General features: G+C 48.1%; 1 protein-coding gene across 2 annotated transcripts in view; it reads right to left on the bottom strand.

The window, feature by feature from the left end:
* tanc2b (tetratricopeptide repeat, ankyrin repeat and coiled-coil containing 2b) overlaps positions 1–13658 on the bottom strand; it is a 108658-nt gene that overhangs the window by 82093 nt on the left and 12907 nt on the right. For both annotated transcript variants that reach the window (XM_076151821.1, XM_076151822.1), the window contains exon 2: positions 12142–12261. The gene's annotated coding sequence lies outside the window, so the exon portion shown is untranslated. The remainder of the gene's footprint in view (positions 1–12141; positions 12262–13658) is intronic.

The raw sequence follows: 13658 nt of genomic DNA, 5'->3' as shown, positions 1-13658 counted from the left end.
AAAAAAAGGATGTGCACGTGTGTGTTCGGGTGAGACGTAAAATTAGACGAGGCGAGCTTGAGTCGTTCGTAGGCAAGAGTGGCACATGCAGGATTAACAGTTCTACAAAATGGGTCTCTAATATGCTTTGTTTTGATAATTACTAAATACTTAATACTATCATTTCAAGAATTCCTCTGTGTGTGTGTGTGTGTGTGTGTGTGTGTGTGTGTGTGTGTGTGTGTGTGTGTGTGTGTGTGTGTGTTGCAGCTTTAGGTGAAGCAGACACCGACACATTCCAGTGGCTCCCCTTCTTAAGTTTCAGTCACAGATTTTACAAACAAAATACGATATTTATATATATTTACATCACACAACCCAAACTTTCATCAGTTAACTTTTGTCTGCGTTGGTCTGCAATCACACTGTTTGGAGGAATGAAGCTGTGCTGCTAACCTTAAAAGCATCGGAGAGGCAATTCGATATTTGTCAAAGAAAGTGCAATTAACTTTCCCCTCAGCACACACACATAATTGGCTGCCGCATTGTTCGCCTCTGCCATTAAAAATGCCGCTTAAGTCATCAGCCTTTCTCCAGAAACTGTTTTTATAACTACCAGCCAGAGTTTTTTGAGGGAATAGAGTTATCATTTTTAGGGTATGACAGTCCTCTTAAAGTGCAACCACCCACACACACACACACACACACACACACACACACACACACACACACACACACACACACACACACACACACACACACACACACACACACACACACACACACACACACACACACACACACACACACACACACACACACACACACACACACACACACACACACACACACACACACACACACACACACACACACACACACACACACACACAAACCCTGTCTGAGTCTGGACCGAGCGCGGCTGTGACCCTCCATTAATTACGCAGCTTATTTACAATCAATAAAGTCTCCTTTAATGGGGCCTGGCCATGGCAAAGGCCAGCCTGGCAGGTCACCCAATAGGATTAATCTCATGTTTCTCCCGACCTCCAGAATGACGACTCGTCCGAGCGGAAGCCGGCGAGACGCAATCACAGAATTAGCCAGGACACGCGTTTTCCCGTGGGAGTGTTCTTACTGTGATTCCCTCTAACCCAGATGTAACGGTGTCAAGCGGAGGGTTCCGAATGAGACGGAGAGGAATACACCTTTACAAACTTTCCAGCAAGGCAAATAACTAACCATCGACAAAATTAAACCTTTCAGGGGCCTAAGATTGTGACAGGAATACTAAAATGTAATTCCTCCTGAAAGACATAATGGAAAGCTGTCATAGTATCAAGCATCAATGGCTGAAGACTGACAAATGATAATTGCACAGAGGGACAACGTGTTTCTCTGCGCGACTGCAGCATCTGGAGGTCTGACGGAGACACAGGGATGTGTAAGCGCAATGAAATAAGAACACAGTCAGAGACGCATTGTTTCGGAACATTTAGCAGTATAAGTGTGGCTGAGTCATCCGTCATGGATCCCGTTTCACCGCTTCCCTGTCTCCTCCTTGCAGGGTTCAGACAGAAAGAGCAACCTGCTCATTACAACATCCTGCTGCAGAGGTGCATGCGGAAGAGAAAGTCCTAGCGCGCAAATAGGGACGCGGGGACGTGACGCCGTCTCAGTCAGACCCTCCTCCCTCGTCTGCGGCGTCAGACGGGGATAAATCAGGGCCCCATCTCCAGTTTGAAGATGGCCAGGCAGGCCCAGTTCCATAAATCACACTGATATCAATAAAGGGAAGTGTCAGGGCCCCGGCTCACAAGGTGAGAGGTGCAGGGGGCGACGCTGAGAGCACTTACGACTGATGGTAACAAAGTTTTCCGGCCGTACATTATTTATAAATCTAGAACACTACCGCTGCACTGGTTGCTTTGCAGAGGGAAGCGGTGATATCTGAATCACCGTCTCCATACAAGGGCACGATCGGTCACAGAGGAGACATCTTCGGCTCTCATGGGGGCCGAGATCGCCGCCTAACGTCTCTGGTAAATGCACTCGATGAACATTTTCAAATGGGTTTAGCCTGAGCTGCAACTAATGACTGTGTCCATTACTGATGCATTGATTGATTCATTGGTTTTCAAGTAGTTTCAAGTAATTGTTTATTGCTTTTTATATCCGGAGCACAAAAACTGTAAGAGATTTGCTTCACAATGGCATCAAACAAATCTTAAAATCCTCACATTGGAGACGTTGAAGTGTTTGTGATTTCTACATCAAAAGCTAACTTATTACCAGTTATTATAATTTACTGGAATAGTTCTATACGGATTGCACTGACGGGTGGATTAATCACTTCAGTGCTCGTGTTGTTGCTCCTGCCGTCACACATCACAGTGGTGATGCTCTTTTATCCTCACTTTTATCCTTAGCTGTGTGCTAACCTGATGTGAACACGCCTCCAAAGCATCAAAGAGCAAAGAAAATGCAAAGTTCTGTGTTGGATGGATGAAAAACAAATTAGTCCGAGTTTGGTTCTGAACATCACATTGAAAATAAAGTCCTTTGTTCATAAAAATCCTTTCAAAAATCTAATTATTTTGTTTTTTTGTACTTCCATAGACAGTCACACACTGAGCTTTTCTTTCCAATTTTCTGATAACTTCCTAACCACAGTAAAGATCCTTCTTGGTTGCAAACTGCCTGCAGAAAAACCAAATCTGGATGCAGCGAAACACAAAATCTGAATCGAAAATGAGAATGACAATCAGTTTGAACCGGTACAGCTGGAACAGCGTGATCCAGCCTCACCAGTGTCACGTACTGGAAATGAATTACTACCCTTTGACACATGAGCTGTATTCCTGACGAGGTGCGAGAACACCCTCGGTGACCCCGACGCCCAAGAGTTCATCCCTAAAGAGCAAAGGGACCGTTCGACACCAAGTCTCACGTTCTGCAATACATTTTCAAATCTACGCTTCCATTCCGTGTCTCTGCTTGGCTCATACAGCTCATCAGACACTCGCAGAGCCAATATTGAACTTGTGAACCGTCTTCAGGCTGTAGGATCTGCAGGTGTGTTTGTCTCCTTTGTCGTGTTCTATTAGTGTAAAGACAGCAGGCTGTTCGTGCAACTCCGGCTTAAAGTGGATCTTCTGCCACGCACCAACACAGCCCACGTAGAGCCGAGTGAATTATTATGTGTTTGGTTGTGTCATCTCCCTGTGGGGGAAACAGAAGTCCTTTAATAGGCCAACTGGCGTGCGGTTCCGTGACCAAATTGAAGCCTCGCGTTCAAGAACGTATTCAAAGGGAGCAACTGAAGCAACCTGTCAACCTTTATCGCAGCCAATGTGAGCTAAATGAGAGAGGAGATAATTCACCGCACTTTGTTATTCCACCCCGTTTTGGCGGATGTCTCGGGAAAAAAGACCAAATAATGGGATGAAACACGGCGAACCGTGTCGCCTCGTGTAGAAATAAACCCGCCGGCCTGGCTGAGGAGGGAAATAAATCATCCAAACGCACCAGAACCTATTTATTTTCTCAGACTTGTACGAAGAGCAGAGCGGGAAAGTTCAGTCGTCGTTGTCGTCGCTTCCCAGAGTGGACCTGTGAAACGAACGGGCGTCTGAGGAACGCGTCCGTTCGTTGATTAATGAAAAGGCATTTTCCCCTGCAGACATCAAAATGACAACAGCTGCGGCGAGCTGGCTTTAATGTGTTATGTGAATGTGCGACATTAGCGCCGGCTTAGCTCTTGTTTGGATGCTGCTGTGAATAGTAATTACAGACACGGCGTGGACGGCGGCGGCGTCTTGTGCTGCAGCCTCACTAAGCACTACTGAGAGAGAGAGGGAGGGAGGGAGAGGAGGAGATTCTGGAGGGGGATTAAGCTGCTCTGCGTCGTCATAATTACGATGATGAAGTATTGCGACTATTCAACTGACACATTATTAACCCTGCGTATTAATCCTACGAGGGACATTCTTTAAAAAGTTGGGGAAACAAATGAGGCTGTATGACGCTAAATGTCAAACGCTGTGTTAACGTTGTATTTGAACACGGGGAGTTGACGTTTCCGTGATGCGGTCGCATTAATCTCTCCGGGGGCTGCCGCGATCGATCCTCCCTGAGCTCTTCTTCTTCATCCTGCCGCCGTGGAAATGAGACCTCATTGCTACACCTGCTGGCCGTGAGGAAGCGCTGCTGCACCGTCTGACGCCCGAGACGCTGAGAGCAAAAGAAGCGCCGGGCGTTCTATTCATCAAGAGAGAAATCATGAATGTAATCTAAATCATAGCCTTTCATCTCCCCGGCTGACTTATGACACCGGCACGTCCGTCAACTGGTTATTAGAATACTCAGAGATGTTGTTTTGCATCAATCCTGTCGGTGAGGCTCCCATCTGTATTCTCCCAGCGGCGCCGCCTCCTTTTAAAATAAATGAGCCGGAAGGTTGGGGGAAAGACGAACGGGCTCCATGTTTGACAGGCAGCTTAAAGGTGCAAATAGAGTCATGACACGGGTGGAGAAGGTGGGGGGGTGGGGCGGGGGGGTCATTCTGCAGGAGGCCCCCCCCCCCCACTAACCGCAGGTAATCAACACTGGCAGGAGCGCACATTTGCATGGAGATGAAGACATTTATAATCAGTCTATGGCTCTGGTATTGTCCGGGGCGCTGAAATTAAATTCCACGGAAGGCCCTGAGATCATGTAGTGCCTCCTGTTCCTCTCCATCCCTCATTTGCCTATTAATGGCTTCTCCTTTAGCCTCGGACGGGCTCGCGTGCGCTGCGAGTGGCGTGCGCTGCGAGTGGCAGCTTTTCAGTTTTCATCACGCTCCATGAGACAACAAGGGTCACCTGGCGATGATCTATACGGAGAACGGGGCGTCGACTAACTGTCACAACTCTGCATAATATCCCCACATGTCTCATCTGGGGTTTGGGCTGTCACGCTGCCGGCCTGAGTGATGTTTCAAACCGAACACTGCCTGTCTCATCCTCGTAACTAAGCACCAATCCAACGCCCAAATACCTCGATTTGGCTTCTTCTTCTTCTACTCCTCCCACCTGCAGCTCCTAACTTTACGTCCGTGCAAATCGGTAATCTGAAAACGCTCGACCGCATGCCGCTCCAGCCAGAGGCCTGCGCCGGGTTTGGAGCAGTTGTATCTCTGTCCAGCAGAGACGGGATGAATTCTGGACATTCTTGCCTGGGGGGGGGGATCCAGTGCTGCTCAGCGGTTGACAGGCATTAGCTAGGCCTGCGGGGGGAGGGGAGGGGGGCGGTGCTGGTTTGGTTCCCTTCATGAATCAGAGCTGTCAAAAAGGTGTTTATCTGAAATTAACTTCAACTTACTTCATCTTAAAATGGTCACTGCCGACGCAAGAGCAGCCCTGGAAAATATTAGCGCCAAATCAGAGCGATATCAGCTGTTACCTTTGCCTCTAGATATTCAATTTCCCAGTGACTTGCTCTGTAAGACAATAAGACAATAGAAACAGAAATAGCTGCCTTTGACTGTCAGCTGAAGGTGAAAGAAACATAAGTGTGAGTGTCTAATTCCCTCTCGCTGAGCCGCTTCAAAAGGTTACAGTGACATTCTCTCTTTTTACGACTCTCTCTCTCTACAGACGGCACCCGGTGACGCTCGACTACACCCTTTAAAAAGGAGTCCATCTTCCAGCGCGCCATAAAAGCACGGACGAGGCGATGTCAGACAGTCCAGGGACGGATTCCGTTACCTAAACCGCAGGACAAAAACGGCGCGGATCGATGAAGAGTCTACCAAAGCGGCGGGGGGGGAAGACGAAGGCAATGAGTGTGAGCCAGGATGACTTTTTGTTATCGGCAAAATGAGTTTCTCCTCGCAACCGGCCCCCTCGACTAATACGGGGGAAATAGGTGCGCGTGTCAAAAAGCGAAATGAAAGCTGTCAATAGTTTGGGTTGGCGAGGAAGCGCCGAGGGAAATCAGCGGGGAAACTTCATTGGCACAGATAAAACGGGAGCTTCATCGAAGGAGAGGCGCGCTGATGAGACGGGAGATGAATCTGTTTCCCGATGAATTATGTATTGTTCCGGTCGGCCATTATTGCACAGCTCCATCATGTTCGCATTTGCTCGGGTGAGGAACGGCGTCCGCTATGAATTTGCCTCGGCGGCGCTGTAATCTCCCCCTCATCTCGCAGCTTCAAAAAGGAAGACGTGCGTTCCTTTAGCATGTTAATGGCTTCATATAGCTGTGAGTAAGGGACAGGTTCTGGTACGGCTCCGGTTGATTGGGGAATCAACTGGGCAAATTGAAAGCAGAGGTTTAGGGTCGACAAACATCTCGGCATTGCGGTTACAAATAGGCGGTGTGAGATTTCATCGGGTTGTCTGACATCTAACAGTGCCGCTTCAACCGATTCAAAAGCGTTTAGTCGCACAAAGGCATCGGTGCGGGGAGGCCGAGGTTCCATTCAGGGTCGGTCAGCGTAAAAAAGGATGGGGAAAGAAGCGTGGGAGGGCGAGCGGGGCGCCTTAAATTACTTCCTCTCCCAGGCCGGACTGACGTTTGATTGAAAGAGCAGACGGAGAGCGAAGGAGCGGGTGAGACCCAATTAGAGCGTTAGCGGGCCACCGACCTCTGATGGCGATTTGATGACCAGCGATAAACGTCGGTTAGATTCCCCCCCCCACCGCTACCGTCACGACATGCGTCAATCACCGAGCCGCCGGGCAATGGAGTAGTTTACTCCCATAATCACACACACACGGAGAATAAATATAGTGTGGACGTCACCGCCAGGCTGGTTTAGAGGACGAAGAAGTCTTCTGCTCTCTGCACTGAAGCAGCAACATGTTTCATTTGCCTGTGGACAAAGTTTAATTGAAAGATTTCTATCATTTCTAAGTCATTGCATTAAATTAATTTGATTTTTTTTCCACGTCACATTTCAATTATTTGACTTGTGTGATTGCTGCTAATCCAGACCGCTGGGCTGATTAGGCTGCATTGTGAAATTTAATGAACCGCCCTGTCATGCCTGCAAGAAACAAGCATCTTAATCTTCATCTTCATCTCATCCCCGCGCTTTTCATCTAAATCAGCCAATGTAAGCTCAATATGTGCTGCTTGTATAACAGAACATGTATGTGTCAGTCACTACAGAGGTTCAGACATGTGTGCCTGTGTGGGCTCACACACACACACACACACACACGCGCCGGATGAAGACGTGGGAAGCTGCCAATCAGATAAAAGATGATTAAGATGGCAAATAGGAGCCGCACGTCTTCACCCGAGGGTGCCGGGGATATAATGTCCATGGAAACACGCGGTCGTCTTTGCTGATGGTCACGGGGCGACAGATGAGTCCGCCTTCAGTCAGATTTGATGGCGTCCACATTAACAGGCGGAGCCGCGCGTTGCCAACATCAGCAAAAGAAAAAGGCTCGACTAAATTGCCCTCTGGAGACCGAATGTGCGTCAGCCTACACACACACACACACTCACACATTATCTGCACCGGCTGTAAATATTGCAAAACCCTGAAGAGACCAATGGGACAGACGGAGAAGATGTGATGGAAAAGCCACTAGACCCCCATTAGATCAGACTACTGATGGATGAGCTTGCAAAATTGGAATAAATTACACTTTCAACAGCCGCTGAGCTCCGGCCAGGCAATAGCCATTGGAGGTCACAGGTCAAGTGCTTTGGCTACAGTAATCACAGTGTGGCTGATTTCCTATCAGGTGAATGCATATGTGGCTTCCAACCAAAACAGGCGCCTCACACAAATCCAATTAAAGTGAATCAAACCGTTTGTGGCTTTGAAACGGATCAATTCAGGGAGAGACGGCAGGTGAGCGTGCAGCGGTACACAAACACGCTGTGATGTGGAGGAACTTTGTTAATGTGGCGGTCTCTTAAGTGACCTTTAAGCACACGGGCTCAGGGGGGAACACTGCTCATGATGGACCCCCGCCAAGCACTTCATGCACACAGTAATTGGCAGAGGCCAGCGTGTGTGCAGAGCAGCACAGAGCGGCACACACTGTGACTAGCGGGTGGGTGGGTTCTGCTTTTATTGGTCACACGTGTGGCACTAACGCCAGGAGCTAACGTCACTCAAGTGTGGATGTCTTCCCTCGACGTCGTCCTCATCATCATCATCATCATGTAGGCAATCCCTGTAATTAGTTTGTGTGTTTGTTTTGTAATCGTTCCGACGAGAAGACCTGAGTCGCAAAGGAGAGAGACAAACAAACTCGGAGTCGCTCAGTCTCCGGGTTGGCACCAATGGTAGGCGACCTCGTTTCGTTTGACGCACCGTTTGGATTTAATTTTGGCGGGAGGGGGAGCGAGGGGGAGGGGAAGCAGCTGTTGACTGAGGCCCAGCTGTCGACGGCGGCTTGGCAGAGATGAAATGAGACTAGACGAGACGGGGGGGAGGGGGGAGGTGGAGTAAATACGAACAAACCTCTGCATACACGGTCCCGGAGGAAACTCGCTTTAAAGAATTCCCTCGCAAGACGCCAAGAATGAGAACGGGGCGGCTCTGCGCGTCCTTGGCGGTTTAGCACGACGATTACTTGCCCCGAACGGTTTCATTAAGACGCAAAACGACTCATAAGGCAGAACGGCGCCTACCAACGAACCTTTGGCGCCACGAAGAAGGCTAAGAAGTAGCTCACATGTATGACAAAAAAGAAAGCATAGACCTGAGATGAGCAAAGCCTGAAACATTACAAAGCATCGGCAAAAACTAAACAAATTGAGGATAGATGTGTGGCTCTGACCTTCATTTGACAGTTTGAGAGATAAGATGGTGGAAAAGAAGTTCCCAATTTTGACAAAACAAAATTAATTCACAAGCGTTTGGTTTGTTTGCCAGTTTGTTTGCCAGGCCACATTTTATAACCCCAATCCAATTATTATGTATGAAGTGGGAAAGGCGGTGTGTGTGTGTGTGTGTGTGTGTGTGTGTTGGGGGGGGGGGGGGGGGGGAAGTGATGCAAATTGCAGTGCGGCTCAGTCTGGACCCGCATGCAGATTGGCTTTCCGTGCTCTTTGCCCCTTGTTACCTCCCAAAGCGTGCATTAGCTCAGCTCTGCATAAAAAAGCCGTTACAGAGTCCAGCAGCAGCAGCAGCGCCGCGATAATGATACGTCCTCACGGCGGACAATTGAAAGCGTTTAAGCGTTAGTGTGCTGCAGCCTTTAAATATATTGCTGGGAGACCAAACCGTCCTCAAAATAGCAAACTACGGTCGTAACTTCATCCCGCCAGGAACCAGAATTACCCAGCGACCGCACTCTTGGAAGAACGCTTCTTCCCAATGACACATAACGCAAACTATAATAATGCAAAATACAATACTACACTCTGCGACTCAGAGTTGCTGTGCCAGACGTTTCACACATGATGAGATTGGCATGAAAAGCTCCTCCAAGCTCTTTGGTGTGCTCCTTTCATTAATTCCTCCTGAGTGAATGATTACTTGCTCAAAGCCGGCGTGGCTGCTCGCCCGTCCTGTGCCGCCGGGTTCAGAGCCGCCCCGGTGTGTCCGGCTTCAAAGCCATTAAAAGCTTTTTAATGAGTTGCATTACAATTAAACCTGGTTGTAGATTTGAGCATGAAAGCTGACAATTGCTGGAAGAAATTGCCGGTCAAGGTCTGGTTTGTGCGCAACGCATTGCTGAGTGTGTGTTTTTATCTGCATTATGTTTAATATTCCAGTTACTTGGAGAACTGGGAGTGAGTGAAGGTTTCATTATTGTGCTGTGCAGAGAGAGAGAACACGCAGAGCCCAGCTGAGGTTATGAGAAACCTATAATACTGTACATCCACAATGCAATGCTGAAGAAATAACTCGTCTGCAGGCTTTCACAGCCGCGACAAAACCCATAAACATCAGACGGAAATAAAGAAAGTAAATAGTCCACCTAGCTTTTTGACTTCCGAGCTCCAACACAGGAGGCTTAACAGAGGCCAGAGAAACCCGCCTACCCACCTACAGCAGGGATATCATGACAGAAAGTTTTACAGCAGCGTCAAACCAGGAGGAACAACTCGGCCGTAAATCAACCGGATTGGACTTGGTTGGTTTTCGTCTCGTCCCAAAAACAAACCTCCGACCGCACCTCCTATGTGCAAACGCGCTCCTATGTGCAAACGCGATTAAAAGAGAAGGATTGATGTCGCTGCGGCACGACCATAACAATTTGTTTTCCGGCGTAAGCAATGACATGAAAAATGAGAGATTTTATGAAACCCAATTAACGGCTTAAACAAAGAAATTCTTTCCAAACCCTCGAAAATGTGAGAAATGCAGACCTCGGCCCCGGTTTACGGGTATGATTATAATTTATGCCGCCTCCTCAGCAGCAGCCGCTGACTGTGTCTCTTTTGTGTAGCCCCGGCTTTATAGCTGTGGAATCTCAGAGGAAGAAAAGAGCCAGTGTCAAGCGGTCAAAAGGCATTTAGTCAGACAAAAAATTTGCGTCAGCGCTTTCTGCCAACGAGAGAAGGAGAGAGAGAGAGAGAGAGAGAGAGAGAGAGAGAGAGAGAGAGAGAGAGAGAGAGAGAGAGAGAGAGAGAGAGAGAGAGAGAGAGAGAGAGAGAGAGAGAGAGAGAGAGAGAGAGAGAGAGAGAGAGAGAGAGAGAGAGAGAGAGAGAGAGAGAGAGAGAGAGAGGAGAGAGAGAGAGAGAGAGAGAGAGAGAGAGAGAGAGAGAGAGAGAGAGAGAGAGAGAGAGAGAGAGAGAGAGAGAGAGAGAGAGAGAGAGAGGAGAGAGAGAGAGAGAGAGAGAGAGAGAGAGAGAGAGAGAGAGAGAGAGAGAGAGAGAGAGAGCAGAATTTAAAGCTGTTAGTCTTGTTCTCAAAGGAGGGACAAGGTTTAATGGGACTGACTCCTCTACTCCTTTTGCCAACCTTCATCTTGTGGAGAGGGGGGGTGAGAGGTTGCCAGATTTGCAAAAAAAAAAAAACGTGCGAGCCAGCGACCGTCATCCTGCATACCTCCCTGCAAACCCCTGGAGCTCCAGGGAGAAGAAGTTCTATTGTGTTCCTGCGATCACACAAACTTGAAAAGACAAAAAAAAAGTCTGAAGGTGACACTCGGCTGGTTGAGGCATTTGGAAAGCCTGGTAATGAGTTTGCAGATGCCTTTGAGGAGCACGGTTATTGGTCAAAGCCAATTATCCCCCCCCCCCTTCCCCTCCCCCCACTATGTCCTGGTGCCGCCACAGTCATAATCATGATGACTGTGGCAGCACCGGGGCTTTTGCTCTGAGAGAACTTCTTATGAAATGACTTTGGATCTATTTCGGAGCCAAACAACAATTTCATGGCTGGCCAGTCACAGAGTAATTACATACGGCCCCAAGCTGGCACATCGATCAGCCGTCGGGGCACCTCTTAAAAGTAAGACTACTTTTTTTTTTGTTTGACGGACAGCTTCTTAAAGCCACGACAGCGCGCCTTCCAAACATGTCGCCCAGAAAATAGAGGCAGGCGTCATCCATCTATTCTTTTTTTTTTTGGGGGGGGGGGGGGGGCGATAGAGTCCCACCTGCAACTTTGCCCCCTAATGGTAAGAGGTTTTGTATAATATATGTGTAATCTAACATGGAAAAAGGTGTATTTTTAAGGCCCGAATGTTCATTTGCTGCACAACAAAGCCAGAGAAAGGACGACAAGCTCTTACTAGTCTGTTTGTCTGTTGTGTTGTGTTGAACATGAACCTGCAGACTTCTAATTAACGGCCTCGGTGTGCAACTGTGTATCCATCAGATAAAGGATGTAAATGCAATAGTGTAGTTTGAATAGTGTGTATTTAAGAAGAAGTCGCTCGAGTTTACCCATCAGCCACTTGTTTTGGAGAGTCGGGTTTGAACACGTTAAATGTTTTCCTTCTCTGACAGAGTGATGGAGAGAGGGAGTTGACTAATCTGCAGCGTGGGGTTGAATAGTTTCCTGAAGGTCAAGAGTATTGGCAGACGCTCGTATCTGAGTTTGTTGTTGTTTGTAAGAGTACACATGTAGGTCTGGAAACCATGATCAAGTATTTTTTCCCATGCATGTTAGTTGACATAATGCCCCCGGTGTGATGAGGAGCTTGTAGAGGTACTTGTTTGAAATGCCACGAAACTGGAGGGGTGACTCACCATGAGTAAGACGGCAGGCAGGTCTCCAAATCCGGCTTTTGAGGGCAGCGAGGCGCTACATTTCGCTGCGCTGAATCACGGTGCTGATCCTTCTCCGGACGGGGGACATCCAACAATTCTCTACAAAAGAAACAACCAGAGAAAGACACTTCTTAACTCAAAAGTAAGCGACAGAGTGAGAGAGCTCTGTATTGACCCAGCAAGGAGGAAGACGGCAGACATCGCTTTGACGCGCGACTCGGCGCCGAGCCAAGTGCGCCTGACCCGTCGAGTGTTTACGCCGCCGATGGATGTTTTTTTCTCCCCCCCCAGAAGTGAACGCGACAACAGCGGGGTGAGTGATGCAGACAACGTTGTTTTGGGGAGCTACACGGATCGGTTGTCAAAGGGCAGACGGGAACAGTGCACACTTGTCACTCTCCTGCGGGGGTGGATCTGAAATAAAGTGCTGCATTCAGACTCGTGATGGAGAGTCACAGAGGCCCTGAGCACTCTGACCAAGTGTGTCAATTATGTCATTAGGCGGTGGGTTGAAGACCAGCGGAGAGGGACGGCTGAAACCTCTGAGGCGGACGTGTTTGCGGGCGCCAGAGCTTAGAAATGAGGAGGAAAATGGAGGGATGCAACTCATGCATGTTAAAACTTTGATTCTACTCCATTTGAGGCCATAAAGTGATTTTCAAGTCACGTATTACCAGCATGTAAACACGAATAACCCAATCCAATTACTTCTCTTCAGACGTATGCGATACTCAGCATGTAAACATCATAGGTGATCACTTTATTAGGTACACCAGTGCAACCTATGGACATTTTCCAGGCCTTTCTTATATGTTTACAATATTCTATCCCGTTATTCCAACCTTCAGAGGAATGTGTACCTAATAAACTACGTTCCACGTCAACGAGGCCACGTGTTAAGTTAGTTACAAGGCACAAGCGGCCACGAGAGTCGACGCTCGTGTGAGATTTTAAAGCTTGATTTGTGTTCGAAACATTGTGTTTGGTTTGTGAAGTTATTATGTTAGAACAATGGGCAATTGTAATCTACAGACAATTAGCTAGCCCACAGTTTTGCAGCGAGGCCATTACTTGGGGTGAAATTAAATTATAAGAGGATTGCTGCTGAGAGCGCGTTTCAATAAGCGACTCCCTGTGTTGTGTAATTAAAAAGAGGAAACAGCGCCCCCCGGCAGCCACCCGGTGTACTTCAGCAATATCAGTTGGCGCTCGACAGTCACACTTCTCTCCCTTTGTGATCGACACCGTCAACACATTTGGCTTCCTCATGCGTGCACACGCACACACACACACACACACACACAGGAGGAATATAATTCCCTCGACACGCGAGACGACAACACACAATAATCAGGCTTCCTCAACGGTGTCGCATAGATTTTAAATACTTTTGCTTTTTCTAATTATAGTTTGCACATTTCCTCTCTGCAGGGAGTACATTACCAGGCTTAATCTCAGTTTTAGGCTGATTTGCCAACATGTTAATTAAGCTCCAA

The sequence above is a fragment of the Genypterus blacodes genome, unplaced genomic scaffold, assembly GCF_046128005.1.
Source record: "Genypterus blacodes isolate CSIRO-AG114 ecotype Tasmania unplaced genomic scaffold, CSIRO-AGI_Gbla_v1 ptg000055l_1, whole genome shotgun sequence".
NCBI classification, from domain to species: domain Eukaryota; kingdom Metazoa; phylum Chordata; class Actinopteri; order Ophidiiformes; family Ophidiidae; genus Genypterus; species Genypterus blacodes.
Note: the sequence above shows the minus strand (reverse complement) of the source record. Positions and strands in the feature narration are given on the sequence as shown.